General features: G+C 40.7%; 1 protein-coding gene across 2 annotated transcripts in view; it reads left to right on the top strand.

The window, feature by feature from the left end:
* Positions 1-25,372, top strand: part of PLXDC2 (plexin domain containing 2) — a 350,669-nt gene that overhangs the window by 75,935 nt on the left and 249,362 nt on the right. The gene's annotated exons all lie outside the window — the stretch shown is intronic.

A 25,372-nucleotide genomic window follows, 5' to 3' on the forward strand; every position in this document is an offset into this window, starting at 1 on the left:
AACTTTCAAGTTCAGCTACAGAGTGTCCTGGGAGATTGAAGTGCTCTCCGACTGGTTTATGGATGTTACCATTTTTATGTCCGATTTGTGTCCATTTATTCTTTTGCGTAGTGACAGTCCGGTTTGGCCAATGTACATGGCAAAGGGACATTGCTGGCACATGATGGCATATATTACATTAGTAGATGTGCAGGTGAATGAGCTCCTTATGGTGTGGTTGATGTGGTTAGGACCTGTGATGGTGTCTCTAGAGTCGATATGCGGGCAGAGCTGGCAACGGAGTTTGTTGCAGGGATAGGTTCCTGGGTTAGTGTTCTTGTTGTATGGTGTACAGTTGCTGGTGAGTATTTGCTTCAGGTTGGGAGGCTGTCTGTAAGCAAGGATAGGTCTGCCTCCCACAGCTTGAGTGAGTGAGGGATCATCTGCTAGGATAGGTTGTAGGTCCTTAATGATGTGTTGCAGAGATTTTAGCTGGGGGCTGTAGGTGATGGCCAGTGGTGTTCTGTTGTTTTCTTTGGGTCTGTCCTGTAGTAGGAGACTTCTGGGTACCCGTCTGGCTCTGTCAATTTGTTTCTTCACCTCTCCAGGTGGGTATTGTAGTTTTAAGAATGTTTTATGGAGATCCTGTAGGTTTTTGTCTCTCTGTCTGAGGGATCGGAGCAAATCCGGTTGTATCTTAGGGCTTGGCTGTAGCCAATGGATCGTATAATGTGTCCACGGTGGAAGCTGGAGGCATGAAGATATGTATTGCGGTCAGTTGGTTTTCGGTATAGGGTGGTATTAATGTGACCGTTCTTTATTTGTATTGTAGTGTCCAGGAAGTGGATTTCTTGTGTGGATTGGTCCAAGCTAAGGTTGATTGGGGTGGAAATTATTGAAATCCCGGTGGAATTCTTTGAGGGACTCTTTCCTGTGGGTCCAGATGGTGGAAATGTCATCAATGTAGCGTAGGTAAAGGAGAGGTGCTTGGGGTCAAGTTTTGAGGAAGCGGTGTACTAGGTCAGCCATAAAAATGTTGGCATACTGTGGGGCCATGTGGATGCTCATAGCTGTGCCACTGACTTGAAGGTATAAATTGTCTCCAAATCTGAAGTAGTTGTGGGTCAGGACAAAGTCACACAGTTCAGCTACCAGGTGTTCCATATCATCATCAGGGAAAATGTTCCTAATGGCTTGTAGTCCATCTTTGTGTGGAATGTTGCTGTAGAGAGCTTCTACATCCATAGTGTTTTCTTGGAGATCACCGATGGATTGTAGTTTTCTCAGGAAGTCAGTGTGGTATCACGAAGATAGCTAGGAGTGCTGGTGGCATAGGACCTGAGGAGAGAGTCCATATAGCCTGACAGTCCTGCTGTGAGAGTGCCAATGCCTGAGATGATGGGGCGTCTAGGATTCCCAGGTTTGTGGATCTTGAGTAGCAGATAGAATAACCCTGGTCAGGGCTCGGGGTGTGTCTGTGTAGATTTATTCCTGTGTTTCTTTAGGCAGTTTCTGAAGTAAATGTTGTAGTTTCTTTTGGTATTCCTCAGTGGGATTGGACGGTAGTGGCTTGTAGAATGTGGTGTTGGAGAGTTGTCTGGCAGCCTCCTGTTCGTAATCTGACTTATTCATGATGACTACGGCACCTCCTTTGTCTGCCTCTTTGATTATAATGTCAGAGTTGTTATTGAGGCTGTGGATGGCATTGCGTTCTGCATGGCTGAGGTTATGGGGCAAGCGATGTTGCTTGTCTACAATCTCAGCTTGTGCACGTCGGCGGAAACACTCTATGTAAAAGTCTAGTCTGTTGTTTCGACCATCAGGAGGAGTCCATGCAGAATTCTTCTTCTTGTAGTATTGGTAGAAAGTTATCTGTGGGTTAATGTGTTGTTCAGTGGTGTGGTGGAAATATTCCTTGAGTTGGAGATGGTGAAAGTAGGATTCCAGGTCACCGCAGATACTGTCATTTTGGGACCTTATAGTAAGGCCATTTCCTAGCAATTACTAGCATCACTTGTCAACCATTAATCAAAACTTTTGAACGCATTTGTTCATCCTGAATTCATTCAAGTTGCACTTAAAAATTCACTCTTTCCGCGAGACCCACAAGTAATCAGTTTATATTTAAAACAAACAAACAAAAGAAACCCCACTAAGTCACCTCTACCTCTTGATTTCCCAATACATCTTACCTTTGTATCCTTAAGCTCTGTGGGGCAGGTGCCTAATAAAATCTTTATTCCCTGTGCAGGAATGCACTTTTGGCCAGTTGATGTGTGCATTCGTATCTGGATTGCTTTTGCATCAGCACCTGAATTAAATAGAGCAACTTTGCCAGAATTGAGATTAAACTGGAAAGTAGGTGTGAGAACCTCTAAAGCAAAAAAGTGAGAAAAAAGAAATACTTTTTTAGAGTATTGTAATATGCAGCAGTCACTGGGAAGGGGATATAAACTCTGGAAGTAGAGGAGCAACTCCCTGGAAATACATCATTTCCCCAAGAGAGAAAGGAGGGAGTCAGTGAGGCATAACTATTTTATCAATTGGTCTCCAGAATGATAATACCTGAACTTAATGGAACCTCTTCTCTCCATGGCTTGTTCGCTTTTGGTCTGTTTGTAAGACTGCATTAGAGCAGGTGTTCTGAACTGCATACTTAATTTAGGTGGAACTGGAATAGCATTGGCATCGTTCTGTGTAGGGACTTTCTCTGATGAGGAGAGATGATTATCTAAAATGCAGTTTCAGACAGAATATTTCTACAACCTCCAAGCTGGGACACCCTGACATTTTAATTTTAGGCTCTGATTCCCAATATCTCTCAGTCCTCAAGTTCACTGAATGTTCTGATAGAACTCAGGGCCTAGTCAAGTTCTGAAAAATAGTTTCCGATTTTAGTCTCTCAATGGCAAACATGAAGACCAGAATCCTGCCAGACTTTTTTCTTCCTTATGGGATCTGGCCACCTTTTTTGCTTAACAAGGCTGAAACGTCTGTCTCAGAGGTAGAAGCCATTTAATAGAGCTTACAAGAATTCACACTCATTTAGTACTCCGGCTGCAAGTGCTATTAAATAAACACTCCTTAATGAGTGTTAAAATTACAACACAGATAAATGTGATAGTTTGCTTGGAGCCTGTAAAAGGCTGAGTGCCAATCCATAATATTCCAGGATAGATGGAATATATTTTTCACAGTTAAATCAATAGCCTGCAGTGTGTGTTTACAAACTGGCCATGTTCATTTAATGAATCAGATTGTCTATGGTTTATTCATCAGGAGTCAGTCATATTATGCACACCAAAACTACTTCTAAAGAGTCATCCCTTCTCCTTTTCTGATCCGTCTATAAATTTAACTATGGGAACTGGGTCTTTTGTTTGCACCATGTTCTCAATAGGAATGATGATACTCCCAGTCCTCCTCTCAACTTCTTGTAGACTAAGAAACAGAACTTGCAGTTTTCTTTTCCATATTGTTTGATTGCTTTTATTCTATTGTGTATGTATGTTCTTGTCAACTATCGCGACCCAAGGCCAGTTGGACAAAAATTATGACTGTTCTTTGTACCTGAAATATAATCAAACATGCCACAGAAGGACCATATTAATTTGTATATGTAATATGATTTATTATAATATTTATCACAATATTTTAAAAATAAGTTTCATTCATCAAAATATTGTCCCAGTGTTTCTAAATCTCTAGCTTTTGTATCAGAAGTCAAGAAATTGTAGATATAACTGTAGATTGTGTATATAGAGGGTAGAGGGGTCAGTGCATATGCAGAAATTTTTACTCACCCGTTTGCCCATATACTTCCTGAAAGTCAGACCCACAGTATGTACAAGTATTCAAAAGCCGTCATCAGCACTGAGAATATGAAACCAAAGAGATTCTCTCCTCACTTTTCTTCATTCTGGACTTCCTCCCATTTATAAAGAATAGAGCTGTTTGAAAATTTTAGATGAAAAATGGCCTTTCCACCCAAAAAAATTCATGGAAACATCCCCCCCCCCAATCCCAACATTTTTACGTTTAAAAATGTTTTAGGTTTTCAGTTTCTGGTTTTTTTATTTTAAAAAGGAATTATGGGAAACTAAGGGAAAAAGTGAATAAATAAAAATGTGTAAAATAATTGGCATTTTTTGATCAGCTTTAAGAGGTCTCCCCAGCTCATCTCAACCTACAGAGTCACATTCTATATATGTGTTCTAAATTTTTATATTTTATCCATCTTGTTAATCTGATCAAATTTCTCCATCCATCCTATACTCATCACTGTGATACCTGAATGCCATAGCTCTCACAATATACACACAATTTTTGTTTCATTTTCCATAAAATTTTGACACCTGGATTTCTATAAATCAGAAACATTCTAACATGCCACTTCTCGTTTCTTTTTCTTCTGTATTCTTTATTCACTTAATGTTTCCCCTCCTTTTCCAGCATCTTTCCCCCCTCCAATAACTTTTCTTTTTTTTTTACCCTTCAGCCCTTTACATTATGAAATCTCCTGCGTCTGGGGTCTAGACAGCACAGTTGTGTCTCAGCACTGTTAAAAAAGAGTTTCATCATGCACTGTTCGTGAGGATGACTGTTTAACAATGTTCTTGAATTGGGCTAGAGCCCTGCAAAATTTTGAGTGAAGTAGGTTGGAAGCATAGTTTAGTCTTGTCTATGCAGGACTGAACTGTTAAATTACTATGATGTTGTAATGGGTCTTCAGTGTGCTAGATTTTTGTGTACATTGGCTACTGGTAATGGGTGTTACACATCGAGTACATCTAAAGCAATCTCAGTTAGTGTGACATGCGTGCTCGGGGCTGGAAGTAGGTGTAATTTACTCCAATTTAGTTTCTGTTTAGACGGTTTTAGACACATCTGTGACTATGGCATATTGTATTGAAATTTTGTTTTCACTTAAAACTGAGCAACATCAGTGATGGCAATCAATACATCCTGCAGCATATTTATTACTGGTAGTGATGCACACGCCAGAAAGAACCCAGTTTTGACTTTTGGATCCCAGGCTAAGGAGTACAGCTGAGTTTGAAATAAACAAACCTAAAAAACCCAAACCCCTTTGCTTGTAAACTGAGCTAGTTTTATGTGTTACTACTGAGAACTTAATAAACGTGGAGCCCTGTAATTCCAGTTGATAAAGTCACTTTTTGGGCAGAAGTGCAGTTTAATGCTTTATAGTCATGTAAAAGCAAGGATGTTTCCTTCTCCAGGCACTTAATTTGCAACTGTGTGGAACTCACAGAGGAAGGATGGTTCCAGTGGTTACAGCCTATGACTTGGGAGACTTGGGTTCACGTCCCTGCTCCATCAGAGACTTCCTGTGTGACCTTGCAAGTCACTTAGTCTCTCTGTGTCTCAGTTCCCCATCAGTAAAATATGGATCATGAGGTGTTATGAGGATAAATATATTAAAGATTGTGAAGCATCTACAGTGCTATCGTGCTACAGTGCTATTGTGAAGATACTACAGTGATGGGTAATATATATCATAGATTGACTCTTCTCCCCAGTGTCTTAGATTGCCCCATTGCTGTGTTATTTGAATGCCTGTTGGAGGGAGTATGCATGTATATACACAAAGTGAAAGTAGCTGATTGATTCCTGGGGAGTCAGGTTCGTTCCTTCTTTCCTTCAGCTTTTGCTGGACTTGACTTCTATACGTAGGAATATTTTTAGTGTCTCTAATTTTGATTGAGAGGCTTGATGTAACCAGAAAGCCTTTCTCACCACCAATACTTCCTCCTCGCTAATTCTATGTGAGAGATCAGACTGGGAAGCCCCTATGCTACAAGTCATTCTCAGACTCTGAGGAACATTGAATGAGTCTGCATCCCAGGAAGCACAATACACTTCTAAAGCCAACTGGCAGCTTCAGCAACTTTTATTATTTTAGCATTCTATGATTTAATTTACTTTGTGTTTGAACAGGGTATTACAGGACACAGATGGTGACTCTGAAAATATGTCCTTTAATGATTGGCTATCAGTATAGTATGAAATATATTCATTTTAGTTGCATGTACTCTTTTAATTGTTTTCTGTTTCCATTGATGACATTTTAATTCTGCTATAAAAATATCACATTAAGCAGTATCTAATGTGAATTCCTTTTTTTTTTTTTAAACTGATTTTATGACTGACTAAAAAGCATGGTGCTGCTGACTGGCTTTAGGATACAGAACACTTGTCACAATGACAGATCTAGCAGATTTTAGTTCTTTCATCTACTGAGTTTTAAACCATGATTTTTTTTTCTTCTTTTCCACTTTCCTTCGCTTTCCACTCTGTTAAGGTCCAGTACAGTGGGGGTGCTGCCCACCATCAAATCCCATTGCAGTTAATCAGAATTGATGATGCTCCGAACCTGATAGTATGCACTTGGCACCTAACAGGATCAGACCCTTACTGTGCTAAATCTCCTCCTCTGCCCTGTAGTCTGGACACATAACTCTAATCTTTCAGCTGGAGCTTTTGCTTGGTTCTGTTTCTAAAAGCAAGTGCAAGTACAGATAAGAATGAAACTAGACAGGAATCACATGGGTGAAATGGGAGATGTCACAAAAGGAAATAAATACATGAAACACAAAGAGGAAGTTTAAAAAAATTAAAATTGACATTAAATGGAATACACCAAAGATAGCAACATGCTTCCTATTTCTCTGCCTCCCACACTCATAGAGGATTCCATGTATTTTTATTTAAGTGTATTACACTAGCATCTACTGGCTCTGATGAAAGTGGGAATCCCAGAGCTCTAGACTGTACAACCACATGAGAGGCAGTCTCTGTCCCAAAGAGCTTAAAAACTAAATAGATAAAACAGCTGGCCAGAGGCAACCACTTTCTAGGTTTTGAAATTTGTTTTTGTTCTATATTGGAATGTAAACAAAACCTTAAGAACGTTTATTTAAAAAAAAAAACAAAAAAAAACCCAACCCAACCGTTGCGTCAAGCTGCCTGTTTCCAGAATGAAACCTCAGCTTTTTGATTCAGGAAGATGAGAGAACATAGAGATTTTTTTATTCTAGAGCTCTGTGTATCAGGTTGGGCAGGGATTTGAACTTGGTTCTCCCACATCACACACTAGTTCTGTCACCCCCAGACTAAACTGGTTAATGAGAGGCAGCGTCTTTCTCTCTTTCACTCTGCCTTTGTCTCCCTCTCTCTCACAAAAGCCTTGGACCAAAAAACCCTCCTGACAAAAACTTTGTTGAAACCAATACATTTCTGAGAAATATTTTGGCTTTGAAATTTCAGTTAGTCAAAAATGATCCAACCAGCTCTAAGGGACAAGATAGGAGAAAGGAGGATTACTAATCCTTTATGTTGCTTCTAAATTTGAGGAGAAAATGTTGCTTACATGTTTCACCTCAATACATGAAAAAAATTTTAAGTTAAACCACATGCTCTGGTCCTTTAATAGATCAGGATCTTAGACACAATAGAAGTCAATGGGAGTTTTGACATTAACTTCTATGGGAGCAGGATTGAGCGCTTAATGAGCAAATATTCTTACTGGCAAATTCTTACATGGAAGAAGCCTTCTTTGCACTTAGATATTACACAGTATTGCTTGACTCAACATTTTCCATAGATTTAGTTATCTCTGAAGGCTTTGTACCTTGACTTGGGAGTAGTGGATATAAAAATTATTCTAATATATTTACACTTGTATGTAAAAGAAAAGTGCAAGCCACTTAGAAATGACTATGTATATTCTGACTTTTGCATCAGCCCCGATGTGTGTTGTAAGTTACCGGATAATGGAGAATTTCATCAGTGGCATCTATTAGAAATTGGGGAAAAGCAGGGAAAATTAATCAAGGGGAAGAAAGCAGAATTTGGGAGTAGTAGTTAGAGGAAAAGTTGAGTAGCGCCTCCAAAGTAGCTGAACGCCTGACTTTCTCTATTACTTAACGGTAGCCTAAATGACACACAAACTCACTTTGGCTTTTGAAATCAGTTTTTGTGTGAATAATATCATTTAAGTAGAAATTTCAGTATATAGTAGAGTTTTAACTATTTCTCCATCCTTTTTCTTCCAAGATATATAATAAAAACTTTGGTGTTTCTTTGTAGAGGAGGCTTTTTTCAACACTTCCTGTTGTGCTTTTGTGGTAAATTTGTATAATAAATGGACCAGAGTTATGATGTCTCTTAGAATACAAAATATTGAATTTCCAAAAGTATATATTTAACCTTTTATTTAAGACACTTTCTAAAAACATCTTTATTTAGGGAGAAGGGTTTTTGATTGGTTTCCTTCTTATGCTTTGTCTTTTCTGGAATGATTGTCAAATCTATAAGGTGTTTTTCTTTTCCCCAAGTGCCATGGATGGGGAGAAAAAGCCCCAATAATAGATTCTGCTGTCTGAACATGAATGTTCCTCATCTCATTTTCATTTACATGCATAACATAATTAAAAACACATTATCTTGCATGTAGATTCTTGCTAAAAGGGATGTATGTTTCTGACAGAGACTGTCCTAATTACCCAATTTAATTGGGATCCTGCTGCAAAACATCTGCAGATCAGGGAAAATTAGAGAGAGGCAATAGCAGCTGCTATAATTAATAGATCATTTTAAAAATAAAAACAATTACCACATTATACTGATTTTTTTTTTAAAGCAGACAATTGAACAGTCATATAGTAAGAATACAAGAAGAGTAATCTTGGTTCATTTTCGCCATAGGTATGGTGGATTGTTAAGCAGACTATTGTCTCAGCATGTAAAATATTATAACTTTTGAGTTCATTATATTGTTGGCCTAGGGTCTAATCCTGTGGCAGTCCTGAATGCTTCCTATGGGTAGTGAGCATCCTCAAATCCTGTTGACCTCAACGTACTTCATAGAATCAGGCCCCTAATCAGGTTAGGTTTTTGTTTTATTTTTTGTCAGCGTTATTATCTAGTTCAATATGACAAAGGCTGAAGTGGTGCTGGTAGGAAAAGAGAATATTTTATCAGAGGTAGTGTGTGGGAGGGAAATCTAGCTGGAGTTTTGACCTCTCTGTCCCATATAAACATATGTCCTCCTGTTGTCAAGATTGTACACACTCTTGAAGTCTTTTTGGACTTCTCTCCTCATAGACTCCCAAATGGCAGCAGTCAGAAATACCATTTTTTTCCATCATCAGATCGGAGGTGGTGCCTTTCCAGTCATATCTGGTGGACCTGGACTCAATGACCAATGGTTTGACTTTTCCAGGCTAGACTGCTTTAGCGTGCTTTACCTTGGACTGACTGTAGAGGCCATATGGAAGCTTCAGATGGTCCAGCAGGCAGTGATCAACCAGTTAGGTTCAGATCACGAGAGCACATCACACAATTAGTCCATGTTCCCCATCCAGTGCTAGCTGTTTGTTGCCAGCTGTTGGTGCTAATCAATAAAGCTGTTAGTGTTCTGGTCTCCAGGATCTCAGACTGCCTTTCCCTTTAAGACCCACATTGATATTTGTGATCATTGTAGGTGGTGATGTGGCTGACTGAAGCTAGTTTGAAACTCTTAGGAACTATCATCCAAGCATGTAGACCATCAGCTGTGAAATTCCTGCCCCTTGGAGATCAGTATGAGTCCATGTCTTTATGTTGACTCCGTGTTCAAGACACAGTATAAGACCCGTCTAATAACAGAACAAGGAAAATGACTACAGAATGGCCAGCAAAACCTTCACCATCAAACAACCATGCAAAGAACAACCATCCTATTAAAAAGCATCAAAATCAATGCAAGCATGAAGAGTGTGAATGAATTAATGGTGCTTTTTTAAAATAAGGAGGCATGGTTTAATAGCTTCATGATTAAGGCTGACTTGAATTTTTCTGGTTACATTAATATTTCATTCTTTAGGTTAGGGATGTAAACAAACATTCATGATAACCAAAATTTACCACTTACTCTTAGGGTGAGGAGAGTTAATGCCATATTTTGCTCTGAATAAGTTTTGGTTCACAGCTGCGTAACACCATTGCCACCAATAGCATTATTCCTAATTGACACCAGTGAAACAGGTAAAAAATTAGCTCTTAACTATTGGATATCCATAATATTAAAAATGTTCAGAGTTCAGAAGTTTACAATGACTCTGTGTCTAAATCCAAGGACATGACTCTCACTATTTTTCAGACCATCAAATTTACCCATGGCTTTCTTTTAGCACTTCAAACTTTATATAGATTTAAGTCTCTAAACTATAATGTGCAAAAATAGATTATATTTGTTTGTGTTAACTGAAAACAAGGGTCTAGTGTTATTCATCACTAATGTTTCTATTCATGCCCCAGGTGCTGACAAAACTTTTTCAGCATCAAAGGCCACTGTATGAAATTTTATACATTAGAATTTTTGGGAGCCTTAGCAGGCCTCCATACTGGGGTGACATGGCATGCCATGGTCTTGAAAGGGTGTTGGACAGGAAGGAGAAGATTTCCCTTCTTGTACTCAGAATATTTGTGGGACTTTCAAGGAGCCTGCCCCTTCTTTCCCATGTTGTTCTGGAGTGATAGAATGCTGTGGGATTTTGGAGACAGTGGAAGGCAAGGAAGGATCTGAAGATCCTCTAACTTCCTCCTGCCCCGGAGGTGGCCACACTAGGGTTGTGGGACTGGAATAACTTCCTGGTAGCAGCTTTGCTGACACTTTGCCATCTTGAGAAAAGGACTCCTTGTCACTTTGTCCCCCATGCATCTCCTCAGCACCAGCCTGAACATCCCACGCGGAGCTCTGGGGAGTAGATCTGGTGGTTAGCTACATGTTGGAGGTACTCTTTCTTAATGCTTGAAATGGTCATGCTACCTTTGTATTCTATTTGCAGTGTGCACTCACAGTAATCTTGTGTAGGATTTTTTTTGCTTATTGCTTTATTTTTAAAATAGGTTTGACTCTATATAATTGATGTTGTTTCTGTGTGTAATGATGTGTTGAGTAAGCTTACTGCATCTTGAAGTCTACAACCCAGTTTGATTTTTTTTGATTGATGTATGCTGTAGTTTTAGCTCCCACTTATTCTTTTTGTTGTAAACAAGAGTGTATTTTCCATAGATTTTTAACCTTGTTAAATATTTGGATAGATGATAGTTTTAACAGTAACAAGTGGGAGGAAATGGGCTAAGTTCCTGAGCTGTTGTGAGCAAGCAGTCTCTTATGATGATATTCTGTTTAAAATTTCACAAATGCTGCCCTCTGATTTAGTAATAAAAGAATATTGTTAATGTGGGCTATGTTTTGCTTCTGGTGTTGAATGGCATAATGAATAATTCTGAAATGATATAAAGCATTGTCTTTTATCTGAGGATCTCAAATTGCTTTGCAAACATCAAGTTTCACAACACCTTTTTGAGGCATGATCTATTAAAGGGATTTCTAATCTGAATCCTTCCCATGCTGTCAGGTGTTGCTTAGAGTATGTGCCAAGCTCTGCTTATTTTATATATGGATATAAGGATTTTCTAAGGTCACGCAATGAACCACTGACAAAGTCAGAAAAGGAACCCATGGGTCCTGGCTCATAGTCTGCTGCTCTCTTTCCTCCTTGTTCAGTGGGTGCAGGTTTTTCTATTAAGCGATAAGATACTCTTGGTTAATAAGGCAGAAAGAACCCCTATTTTACAAACTTAACTGTGGATTGAGGAGTTCATAAAATCAAAAAGTTCATTAAATTGAATCAAAGTTAGGGTAGGTACAGTGCGTAAATTGCAGCATGGTACATTGCATTGCTTTCTTCTTGTCCTTCAAATCACTGCAAAGTGATTTCTAATGCATTGGAGACATTGGAATGGGAAGGGATGTTGACTTGTTCTTCATCAAGATCACTTTTGTTATGAGATTTCTCCTTGGCCCCGCCCTCTTAGCAGGGAAAAACGGCTTATGTAACTGGTCAATTGTGAGACTGGTGTTCATAAAGTCAAGGTTCTGCTGTGTTGTTATTGCTAAAATAATCTCTACTTTTGCAGTGTGCATAGGGACTGTGCCGACTGCAGTAGCCTTTAAGACGGTAAAGCCAATCCCCTACTGCGTGCCTGGTCCACACTGTGGGCTGGTGTAGGCATGTGCGTCTGTGTGTTCATGTGTGGTTTGGGGTTGGTCAAAGTCATGATCCTGCCTTCTCTCCAGCTCCTTTGGGGAAGGACGAATTCAAGGACTGGGCTGGTAGCTTCAATGTTAAATCAAGATAAGTGCGAATGGGGTGATGTGTGGCTTCTCTTTTTGACTTCCTTCAGCCTCTATTTGTCTGCCAGTTTGGCAGTGCTGTCTGCACAAAGGCCAAGGAGCTGACCTCATTCCCCTAGTAGATCCTGTCATTCCCTCCTAGGGCCCTTCTAGCAAAAAGAGGGAGGTCACAAGAGAGAAGCTCCCTAAGTCTCCCCTCCCTTATTCAAAGGGTGCCATCTAGAAGTTGGGATGCATTGGCAATCAGTGGAAAGCCCATTTATATTCTGGGTATGCATATGTGTATGTGAGAGACTCACCCAATTCTTCACACACGTGCAACGATCAGTTACAAACTGGCCCATAATCAGGATTTCTTGCTCAAACTTCCGATGTTTTCCCTGCTGCTCAGAAATGAAAAATAAGTTTTAAACAAGTACTCGCTGTACTTGGCTCACAAACATTGTGGCCACTAAGATTGGCTTTTAATCTTTATTTTACAATGGTGAGAAAGCAGTGAAAGCACAGGCACGACACTCGTATGTTTTAAGGCTGGAATTTGAAATCAAGAGTGACATTCTGTTCTTGGAGTAATTCTATTTAAGTTGATGGAGTTATCCCAGGTTTACAACAGTACAATGAAATCAGAGTTTGGCTCAAATTATCCAAGCTTCTAAATAGTGATTCTAGGTTTTTAAAATCAAGTTTCGTCAGCACTTTGCCCCTTAAAAGTTTGTGGCCAAACATAGGACCCAACTCCATAAATGATTGCTTTCCCTGTGCAAGGACCATTGTCGTTATTCTAAAAACAACCTGCTGCATGCCCCTGCAAGTTAATTTATCTCACAGTGGTAATCCTCAAGGCAGGTTTTTCCTAGTTTGAATTGTGATACAGAAGCTGAAAAAGGGCTGAGCCCAAGGGAAAAGAGAAAAAAAGTGGCAAGAATGTGTAAAGAGTACCTGGTAGCATTAACTTATGCTCTGACATTTACATGACAGCCAATGCTTTCAGACCTAACTTTGGCTGCGTTACAGGAAAAGTATTACCACATGGAGGGGCAGTTCTAGAACAATTTCTTGCATTATACAACATTATTTTTTCATCATCAGGCACACAAGTCTTTTTGTTGCATCTATGTTTTCTATAGAAGAGAGATTTAGTGGAGAGGGTTGTGGATCCAGGATGGAGAGACTGAATCCCTGGCTTCCCATGTTTTCTTTGATGGGCCTGGGCACATCTTTTAGGACCAGATCTTGAGATGTGCACATACATATTTAGGTCGGGGTTGAGGCCCATGCAAAAAAAATTCTGTCAGTGGGAGCTATAGATCCTCAGTACTGCTGATAATCAGGCCATTTATTTAGCTGCCTAAACATTAACTATGGTGTACATCATTAAGCACCCAATCTGAAAATTTTGGACTTAGACCTTTATAAACAATGGTCCTCTAGTTTTATGAAAACAATAAACAGTTCTATATAGAACTTCTCTACCAATAGAGGAGGTAACAGGTGCAATAGAACTATTTTACCCTATCCACCTTGTGATTTGTAATAACAGAAGTTTAAAGGGCACATGCCAGAGAATGTTGCGAAGATCTCAAAGCAGTTGCCAAAGAAACTTCTAAGATGCACATTCTAAAAGCTTTCCTGAAGGGAGAACACATCACCTGGGTAGTTGGAATGGACCCTTTGCTTGGAGCTGCAGTGAAGTTTCCTGCTGAAAGACACAGTAGCCAAAAGGCAAAATTATCCCTCCTGTGGAGCGAGTAGCAGGTTTGACTCTGGATTTGACTTCTGAGGCTATCAAAGAATCATATTTCCAGTTCCCATGACAGAAGTTGGGATGGGAACTACTTTGAGCACGGGGTTGGACTAGATGACCTTCTGAAGTCCCTTCCAGCCCAAATATTCTGTGATAAGAGAAACTCATTTTATTATTTTAAACAGAGAAATGGTTAGAGCTGGTCAGGAAATTTTGAAGAAAAATGGTTGATTCCCCTCTCCCTCCTTCCCATTTTTGGGGCCAGTTAAAGGCCAGCTTGTGACTGGGACTGGCTTTTGTGGGGCAAAGCTGTAGAGAGGGCTGTTGGGCATGCATACGCAAAGCCTCTTCTGTATTGGCTTTCTGACGGAGGCATGAAGAGCTTGTTTTTAATACTTCAGTTATTTTTATTTAAATATTAGGTAACTACCATAACCATATCCAGAGTCTGCTATTCACTGCAGCCTGTCCCTCCTTGCAGTTTAGAGCCCTGCCTTCCAAAATGAAGGTTAACATTTAGTCTCCAGAACCATACCCATATCTTTAGACAACTATGACAGCTGCTGCACATATCCTCCATCTTGTGTGGCCTGTGCAAGGCAAATCACAATAGCAGCCCTTGTGAGTAAGGATCCATTGGTTTACTTCCTCAGGAACAAATTATCCAGGAAGGAGAGGTGATATGGCCCCTACATCCTCTCTTCACTGACCAGTGGAGAGAGACCTGCACACTAAGAAAGCAATCTGCACCATCCTTCTATATGGCACAGAGTGTGCAGCCACAGGGCAGTCTGGGGGAAGATTGAAGCCAGAGGCATAGTCTCTCCTGGTGCTCCCTTGTAGTTGCATGGCTCTATACTGCACGTGGCACAAATTAATCTTAATTTAGGATCCAAGTAACTGATTTCATTTTACCATCTGTTGCAAAGATCTATCGTACAGCCAGTTGCTGGATAGGGATCAAAGATTTTCACGGTCTTTCTGGTCAGTTTCCTTTTTTAGAGTGTGTTAGGATATATTTTATTCAACCCTTGTGCTTAAACTATTTCTCAGTTAAAAAATGAAGCTGCTGTCAGCACAGTCGGTTTAGTGGTGCTTTTAAAGTCAAGTGTTTAATTTAATGGGTTCATGCATGAACATTTCTCTTTTAGCATCTGTAGACAGATACCCTTCTTCTCAAACCAAAGAGTGCACTTTAGAACTTTGAATGCCTCAAGCAACGATAGTAGCTCACTATTCCACAGATGGTCTAGAGAGCATGTGTAACTACATGGCCTTTTACTGCTCCAGAGCTGCAAAATCTTAAGTCCTTACGTGACATCATAAAGCCCTGGGGTATTAGATATCATAAAGAGCTTTAGAAATCTGGCAGCCTCCAAAAGTATATCTACACTGCAAAAAAACCTCAGAAACCCCAAATCCCACAACCTGCAGCAGCAAGTCTCTGAGCCCAGGTCAACTGACTTGAGCTCGTGGGACTCACACTATGGGACTAAAAATAGCATGTAGGCATTCCTGCTTGATCTCTGAAACTCAGTGAGGAGGGTGGGTCTCGGTGCCCAAGCTCCAGCCCAAGTGGGAACATCTCCACCGCTATTTCTAGCCCCATAGCATGAGCCTGAGTCTGTTGACCTGGGCTCTGAGGCTTGCTGCTGTGGGGTGGTTTTTTTTGTTTTGTTTTCAGTGTAGATGTAGCCTGAGTCTTTACCATATAAATTTAGCTCATGTAGCTCATCCTAGGCAATACTGGAATCTTAAGCTTTAGGTGTGAACAAATTAAAATGGGGCAAGTCTTCACAAAATTGCTATGTCCACTCTTAAGGGTTGAAGTTGTATCATGGGGAAGGGAACGTTATTTGAGGGTTACAGGGAGGGGACATTGTGAAGTATCACAGGGTCATGGAAAGGGTACTGGAGCAACAGCTACAATATGAAATTTGTCCCAGTTCCCTGTCTCTGGAGGTCAGTAGAGAGAGCACTGGGGAAGAGAGTCCTTGCCAGAACCTTATAAAGGGTTCTCTTCAGAAAATGCATGAAGGTTCATGCCAATTTTATCCAAGCCAGTTTGTCTTGTCTAGTAACCTATACTAAGCAACACTGCCAGCAGTTTATTGTGCTCTCATATTTATTGTCTGGAAGTAGAAATAGACTTTGATGTGTTTGATGATATAACTATCCTTTAGAAAAAGAAAAGCAAATCAACAATTTCACCCATCACAGTTTTGAATTCTCTTAATTTCAGTGCTTCTGTATTTCTTGATACTAAAACTTCATAGCACAGCAACTATACAACTTAAAAATCACACATCTTTGTAATAGAGATTGATCTAAGCCTCAAAGTTTAAGTACAAACTTTCCTATAGGTCAAGATTTGGATCTGAGGTTTTGCTTTGGCCCATTATAGAGATGGACACCAGCTGTAAAATTTAGAATTGGACATGAGCTATCAGTATTTGTGGGTATTCAGCTCTTGAAGTTCAGGCCCTTCTCTAGTAGACTAGCCATCAACTAATATATGATACCATATTGTGTAAAAAGAACTAAGCATTCCTTTGAAGCCATTGATAGTTCTCCTATGCAAATTCTACAAATAATTCTTATGAAGACCAGCTCCACTTTTTGCAAGTTTCTTCCACTTAGAAAAATGGAAAAAATGTACCTTTTCTGTGTAGATTTCCAAATGATGGGAGAATGTCTGTTCATGGACTTTTTCACAGAATTTATTGCAGTCCATATGTTTTTTACTCTCTGGTAAACAACATTTCTCCTCCCATAATGGCATTGCATAGTTTCCACAACTGGTTAATGGAACATGCTGAACTATTTCAAGACTGTGGAGGGAGTTCTTTTATGCTCTGATGATCTAAAGCATAATTTCTCAACCTATGGTACGCATACCCCCAGGGGTACACGAGACACAGGCAGGGGGTACCAAGGGAAAAACAGAGTGAAGGGGAGGCGGGTGGCAGCTGCCGACTTTTGGGGAAGCCGGGCGGCAGCCGCCTGCTTCCTACCTGGTTGCAGCTCCCAGCTGGGAAGCAAGCGACAGCTGCCGGCTCTTGGGGGAGGCTCCCAGGTCCCAGCTGGGAGACAGGTGGCAGCCGCTAGCTTCTGGGGGAGGCGGGCAGCAGCCCCCCGCTTCGCAGCTCCCAGGTGGGAGCCTGGTGGCAGCCTCCTGCATCTCATGAGCTGGGCTTGCAACTGGGTGACAGCCACCTGTGCCCAGGTTCCGAGCTGAGGGACAGCCTTCAGTGCCCCAGCTTGAAGACGGGCAGCAGCTATCTGCCCACATCCCTGGGTCCCAGCCAGCGCGGAAGCCTCCTCTGCCCTAGCTTGGATTGGGTGGCAGTCGCCCACCTCCCAGGCTGGCAGCTCCCCTTGTCCAGGTGGCAGCCCCCCTCTCTGGCTCAAACCCCAGTGCCCAGAAAACTTGTCGATTTCACTGCCCTAGCTGAGCAGTGAAATTGACAACTATGACAGCCCCAGATTTCACCCGTTTCCCTTTTTTCCTGTCTCTCTTTCACCCCTTCCTCCTCTCAAATCTATGGCAAAAAATTTGGCACGGCACCTTATATTTCCCAGCACTGGCATACCGCTCACAGCCTCCTAGCTTTGGCCAACATCACCTCTAGCCCAGGAACATACTTGAGTTGTGCACCCCTGGTGTAATGGTGGTAACTCTACCCACACTAGATATGACATTTGTCATATCACGGCCTTATATACTCAGCCCTTCTTCCAACATATGGCTCACATTAGTCTGTAAATATAAAATCCTGTGGAAAATAGAGTGTTGGGGTACTTATTAAAATTTTAATAAGTTAGGGGGTACTTGCTACTTAAAAGGTTGAGAAACACTGATCTAAAGCATGAAATTTATCACTGTAGAGTTCTTTCTTGTATAGTATTTAACTGGATGCATTTATGTTCCCTGGGAGTAAGCTAGTCCAAAGGTAGGTGGAGTCAGTTAGAACGGGTCATTATTTGCTAACACACAGAGAATGAAAGGAAAAGAAATGGAACTTTGTGGAGACTGCAAGAAGAATTTGCACAGATTAAACATTCCATGGAATTTCTGCATTAGATCTGTTGTTATTAACATTTTTCACTTTCGCAACCACTGGTGGGAATGCTAGTCTAGACATACGGCTGGTGGTGGCAATGTCACTTAAACTTGGTCTGAATAGGAGTAGATTACACTATTAAAATGCTGGTGGCTGGTATACACTAGCACTCCCAGTAGCAAAGCTATAGCAGTGGTAGAAATAGTGCAAAACTTTAAGGAAAGGGCACAAACTGCATGAAATAACTTCAACAGGAGAAGTCAATGGGACTCCCCTCACAGTGGACCTTGCCCTCCCTAGGAATTCTGCCCAAGTGCAGGACAGCAGGATTTAATTCAGTATTATTCATATTTTATATTGTGTACATGATAAATAGTATTTACCTTGTTCACTGTCTTAGGGATGCCAGAATTGCCACATCAGATCAGACAAGTCATCCATCTGGTTCAGTATCCTGACTCAGACAGTAGTTGGTATTAGATGTTTCAAAGGATGGGAAAGAACTCCCCAGTGGACATTAATAAGAGTCTTAGACAAACCACTCTTCCTACTTCAACCAAACACTTTATCCATAGTGGTAATTTTTGTAGTTCATAGAATCATAGAAGATTAGGGTTGGAAGAGACCTCAGGAGGTCGTCTAGTCCAACCCCCTGCTCAAAGCAGGACCAGTCCCAACTAAATCATCCCAACCAGGGCTTTGTCAAGCTGGGCCTTAAAAAACCTCTAAGGGTGAAGATTCCGCCACATCCCTAGGTAACCCATTCCAGTACTTCACCACCTTCCTAGTGAAAAACTTTTTCCTAATAGCCAACCTAGACCTCCCCCACTGCAACTTGAGACCATTGCTCCTTGTTCTGTCATCAGCCACCACTGAACAGCCTAGTTCCATCTTCCCTGGAACCCCCCCTGCAGTTAATTGAAAGCCGCTATCAAATCCCCCTCATTCTTCTCTTCTGCAGACTAAATAAGTTCAGTTCCCTCAGCCTCTCCTCGTAAGTCATGTGCTCCAGCCCCCTAATCATTTTTGTTGCCCTCCTTTGGACTCTCTCCAATTTTCCACATCTTTCCTGTAGTGGAGGGCCCAAAACTGTCCAAATGTGGCTTTACCAGTGCCAAATAGAGAGGAATAATCACTTCCCTCAATCTGCTGCCAGTGCTCCTACTAATGCAGCCCAATATGCCGTTAGCCTTCTTGGCAACAAGGGCACACTGTTGACTCATATCCAGCTTCTTGTCCACTGTAATCTCCAGGTCCTTTTCTGCAAAATTGCTGCCTGGCCAGTTGGTGCCCAGTCTGTAGCAGTGCATGGGATTCTTCCATCCTAAATGCAGGACTCTTCACTTGTCCATGTGGAGCCTCATCAGATTTCTTTTCGCCAATCCTCCAATTGGTCTAGATCACTCTGTATCCTATCCCTACTCTCCAGCGTATCTACCACTCCCCCCCAGCTTAGTGTCATCTGCAAACTTGCTGAAGGTGCAATCCACCCTATCCTCCAGATCATTACTGAAGATGTTGAAGAAAACTGGCCCCCGAACCGACACCTGGGCCACTGTGCTTGCTACCAGCTGCTGACTAGACACTACCAATTAAGCCCAGTGATCTAGCAGCTTTCTATCCACCTTATAGTCCATTCATCCAACCCATAATTCTTTAACTTGCTGGCAAGAATACTGTGGGACTCAGTATCAAAAGCTTTGCTAAAGTCAAGATATATCATGTCCACCGCTTTCCCCACATCCACAGAGCCAGTCATCATATCATAGAAAGCAATCAGGTTGGTCAGGCATGACTTGCCCTTAGTGAATCCATGCTGACTTTTCATGATCACCTCAGAACTAGATGAATTTTAATTTCACGTAGTGTACATCACATCTGCTTTATCTTGTCCACATTACAGCAGGGACCCATATAAAGGTCAACTGTGAGCACGGCTGCTCGCTCAGTGGCCCCTGCAACAGAGCCGCAGTGAGTCAACACTCAGGGTATGTCTACATTGCCGGCAGCATTGTTGGCAGTGCAAGATCGATTCTGCGGGATTGATTGAGTGACCCATTCAGTTGAACCCGAAAGTCAACGCTGTTAATCCACCCCTGCAAGAAGAGTAACGCTGCATCGACCAGAGAGCATTTCCCTACGGCACAGCACAGTGCGGATGCAGTGTTAAGTAGAAGTTAGGAAGTTGACAGGAGATACACAAACTACTCTACATAGAGTACTCTATCTCCCGTTTACTGCTGCCGAAATCCACCGGCAGTGTAGACCAAGCCTCAGGTATGTGGCAACAACTCAGCTGCACTGAATTACTCTTCCCAAAGAGCCTGCAGTGATTCAGCCATCAGACATGTGGGAGTAGGCTATCCCAGAATGGAGCCTGGGTCAGATGACCCCTGTCCCCACCAGGCTCAGGTACTTCCCCAACCCTGCCAGAGCATCAGATCAGTCTGTGCAACAGCCTGAGCCAGCCAGGAGCCCTTCTGCGACCTCACAGTGTAGCAGACTCTAGACTCCTAGCCTGCTCCTGCTCTAGTTCCTGCCCAAGCCCTGTTCCAGTCTTGTCCTTGCCCTACCGTGACCTTGCTCCAGCCCTATTATTTATCTGCTCCACCCTTACTTTCACCTCCTGACCCCTCAGACTCTGACTACCCAGCTTCAACTTCTGGCCTGCTCCTGGATTCTCGTTATGGTGCTGAGTTTATCTTGTCGACGGATTTTAATCTAGACTTTGACCTTGGGCTGTCCCTGAATCTCGATTCCAGTGCTACCCTCGGCCCAGTCTTGACCCGATGTCTGGCTTGACTTTCATTCTAACCACTAGACCTGAGTATTGGGAGACAGTGCCTGATATCAACTGGTTCCTCTTTGCATGTGAATTATAACACATATTTCTACTGCTAGATAAAGGCTCTCTAGTTAAATTGCATAATTTAGTCATAAGCCTTCATTTTATTAATGGGCATTAGGGTTGCTTAAAAATATTTCTGAGATTTGTATTTGTTTGTCAGCTTTACAGGATCCACAATTGCCCCATTTGGATACAGATTGAGTGTTCTCAGTAGGGAAAAAAAGTTGTAATAAGTCTAACTTTTTGTGAATTTGCTTTGAAAAGAGTAAATAGCCAAAGGGCAGCCCTTTGTTTGTAGCAATATATTGTTAGTAAATCACCCTAGGGCTAGAATAGATGTGATTATCTATTTAATCAAAGCACCAGTGGGTGGAATTCTCTTTTTGTGCTACAGTGTTTTGGGAAATGACTGGGATATGTAATACACAATTATTCCCAAAGACTGATTAAATTGTTTGTTCTGGGTTCTAAAATGGAAAGAAAAGACACATGTCAGGTTTTTTGCTTGTTTGAGATATTCTGGGGAAAAATCTGCCTGCAAATCTTTTCTTTTTAAAATAAATGTTTTATGTCTAATATTATTGTTGTTACCAAGAAATGTATAAAAATATTAAACAAACACCTAAAAGCTAGTACACTGAAGGTTGCAACAGTTTCTATTTTACATGCTCCTAATTAAAAACACACAAATAAATAAAAATATCATGAACTGATATTTTCTGTACCTCATTCATGTCCAAAAATGCTTTCCCCCTGCAGTTCCCTCCTCCAGTGCTATCTCCTGCCACAAAATAAATGAATAAAATCCTTTTTTTAAAAAATCTTCTGGTACATGAAAAAAATACTTTTCCATTGTGCTTTCTAAAAAATAATAAATAAATAAAAAGCTCTAATCATATTGTTTGGATAGAGCCACAGATGAAATTAATGAAGTTTTAAACTGGACCCAAGCTCCTTATTGAGGACTAGCACTGTTGCTTGGTGGCAAATTCATTGGTTTACTCTGAATGTTTGAAAACAGTATACAAAGCTTGTTTAACAGAGAGCTTTACTTTGACGGGTGCCATTTTAAACATGGATGTGCCTTTGCATGCCTGCACAGTTACTGAAGTGCACATTTGTTGACTCAAGGAACTTGCAAGCTTGGGCCTTTATGTGATTAGGTGTCTCGGATGGACCACACAATGAGAATGCCACACTCAGGGCAGACTGCAAGAAACAGGGTAGACAACCTATAATTTACAATGAAATAAAAATCTTAAATGAACCAAACCGTGCCATAGAATTGCTACGAATAGTAATTCCATGCTTGAATAATAAAAACATAGCAATAGGGATATACTACTGACACCTGACCAGGATCGTGATAGTGACTGTGAAATGCTCAGGGAGATTAGAGAGGCTATAAAACTAAAAAACTCAATAATAATGGGGGATTTCAACTATTCTCATATTGACTGCGTACATGTCACCTCAGGATGGAGATGGAGACAAAGTTCCTTAACCCCTTAAATGACTGCTTCTTGGAACAGCTATTCCTGGTACCCACAAGAGGAGAGGCAATTCTTGATTTAGTCCTAAATGTTACATAGGATCTGGTCCAAGAGGTGAATATAGCTGAACTGCTTGGTAATAGTGACCATAACATAATAAAATTATGTGTGGGGGGAGAGGAAATAAAAGGGATCTCAAACCTGGGTGACTGGGCAACAAAATGGCAGATGAAATTCAGTGTTGATAAATGAGAAGGAATGTAGATTGGAAAACATAATCCCAATATACATCTAAAATGATGGGGTCTAAATTATCTGTTACCACTCAAGAAAGAGATCTTGGAGTCATTGTAGATAGGTCTCTGAAAATATCCACTCAATATTCAGTGGCAGTCAAAAAAGCTAACAATGTTGGGAATCATTAGGAAAGGGCTAGATAAGACAGAAAATATCATATTGCCTCTTTATAAATCCATGGTACGCCCATTTCCTGAATACTGCATGAGGATGTGGTCGCTCCATCTCAAAAAAGATATGTTGGAATTGGAAAAGGTACAGAAAAGGGCAACAAAAATGATTAGTGGTATGGAACAGCTTCCCTATGAGTAGAGATTAATAAGATTGGGACTTTTCATCTTGGCAAAGAGACGACTGAGGGGAGATTTGATTGAGGTCTATAAAATCATGATGGGTGTGGAGAAAGTAAAGTGTTGTTATTTATTCCTTCTCATAAGACAAAAACTAGGAGGTCACCAAATGAAATTAATAAGCTGTAGCTTTAAAATGAACAAAAGGAAGTATTTCTTCACACAACGCACATTCAGCCTGTGGAACTCCTTGCCAGAGGATGTTGTGAAGGTCAAGAATATAACAGGATTAAAAAAAGAACTAGATACGTTCATGGAGGATAGGTCCATCAATGGCTGTTAGCCAGGATGGGCAGGGATGCAAGCCATGCTCTGAAGTGTCCCTATACTCTGTTTGCCAGAAACTGGGAATGGGCAACAGAGGATGGATCACTTGGTGATTACCTGTTCTGTTCATTCCCTCTGAGACACCTGGCATTGGCGAATGTTGGAAGACAGGATACTGGGCTAGCTGGACCATTGACCTGACCCAGTATGGCTGTTCTTATGTTATAATCCCCCAACACTGCTGGTTTATTCTATAATTAAATTCAACGAAGCAGTATAAAAGAACTTCTGTAGCAACACATGTTTAGCAAGAAGCCAAACACAGCCCCCTGTAGGCATTCTGGCCTTTGGTTCCCATCCAGAAAAACTTGTCTAATATAGTGGGAGGTTGCTGAAAACCCAGTTCACCATAGGTGAGGTTCTACTAATCCCAAAGGATCAGACACTTAACTCCAAGGTCAATATTCAAATGTTACCTAAATATCACGCTGTCAGCCAGTCCTTAGTGAACTAGCTAAAGATTTTTTAATAAAAGAAAAGAAGAGAATTATTGAATGGTTAAGAAATCATATACATACAAGTAATTTTCAGTGTTCATAGATCAAGATCATAGCAGTGATGGAATTGCAAAAGTGCTGGCTTGCATAAGTCTCTCTGGTAATCCAAAAGTTTGGAAGGACCTCAGTCCATTGTTCAAAGTACTCCTTTTAGTTGTAAATCCACAGTCCAGAGAATTGGAGCAGGAATGAGGTAAAATGGAGATGCCTAAAGTGTCTTTTATATCCTCTGCCATCTGCATGGAAATTTACTGTCCCAAACAAAGCCCACAGCTCCAGTGTATGGAAAGCTACTACCAAAAATGAAGTCCAAGGTCACATGTTCATATCATATGCCCTCATATGTTTTGCTGAATCACAGGGGTGGACATGTGCTCCTTGTTGTCTGAGGCATCCTCAGGAAGAGCTGTTTGGACAACTGACTCTTCTTAATGGCCCATCAAGCTTAAATAGTCCATTCACAATGGGCTGGTGGGACTGGATGTAAATTACCTTGTAGGTGTCACCGCAGGTAAAAACACATTTGAGATATAAATACATAGTCAATGTTCATAACTTTAGATACAAAGATTATACATGGATTTACCCAGAATAATCGTACTTGATAGATTGCAGCGTTTTCATTGACACCTTACATGATACACTTTGTATAAGATTTGTTGCAATTATACAAGAGTGGTAGCAATAGTGACAGAAATGTACAGCATCATACTTTATTCTGCAACTGACTCTGTGCAGGTGAACCCCTGCCCCATTGTTGCAAATAGGGCTCTGTGCAGGTCCAGGGGTCCTCCCATGCAGAGGCAATTGGAAAAATCAAGGCTTTGGCTGAAAAACTAAACTTGTAAGCTCTATGCAGTTACCATCTGTGGAGCAAGAAGCTTGCAAATTATACAAGCTGAATAATTTTGAATATTTGTCTTTTTTTCTTTTTAATGCAAGTAAATGAATTGCTAAGGGTTATATAAATGCAACAAAAATATCAGAAAATCCAATAGTTTAATTTAATTTGGATGTGTACTGTTTGTTTATTCCTCTTAAAGATCCCCTGGATACATACCATTGCAGATCCATGAGAAAATGCAACTGGATTTGTATAGTCTTGGCAAAATTTGGCCCCAGTTCTGCAAAGACTTATGTGTGTGCTTAACTTTACGCAATGTAGGATGGATTTTTGTTAATTGAAATTAAATAAAATTTTGCTTTTAAAAATAAACCTATTTAAATTTAAAACTGGAGTTATGACTATGTATGTTAAGGCCTAAATTTACTGTAGACTATTATAATAATTTAGATAAAAGAAAATAATCATCAAGTAGAACATATTTCTTTACTAAAATCGAACCATTGAACTGGTGATAATCACTGGCTAACCATCTGGAACCACAATTTGTTGAAGTGCTAAACCAACTTTTGACAGCAGTTGCTTCTTTTGCAGGTACAGAGACAATATTTTCTTTGTTGTAGTTTATTCAACTAGTTCAGTTCAATGACAAGTTCATTTAAAGTTGAGAAGCCAAACGGGAATTGAAAAAACATGAAAGTTTGTTTTCTTCTTCCACTCTATT

Source organism: Emydura macquarii, unplaced genomic scaffold, assembly GCF_026122565.2.
Source record: "Emydura macquarii macquarii isolate MOO-44397 ecotype Brisbane River unplaced genomic scaffold, CSIRO-AGI_Emac_v2 contig_2422, whole genome shotgun sequence".
In the NCBI taxonomy this organism is placed as follows: Eukaryota; Metazoa; Chordata; order Testudines; family Chelidae; genus Emydura; species Emydura macquarii.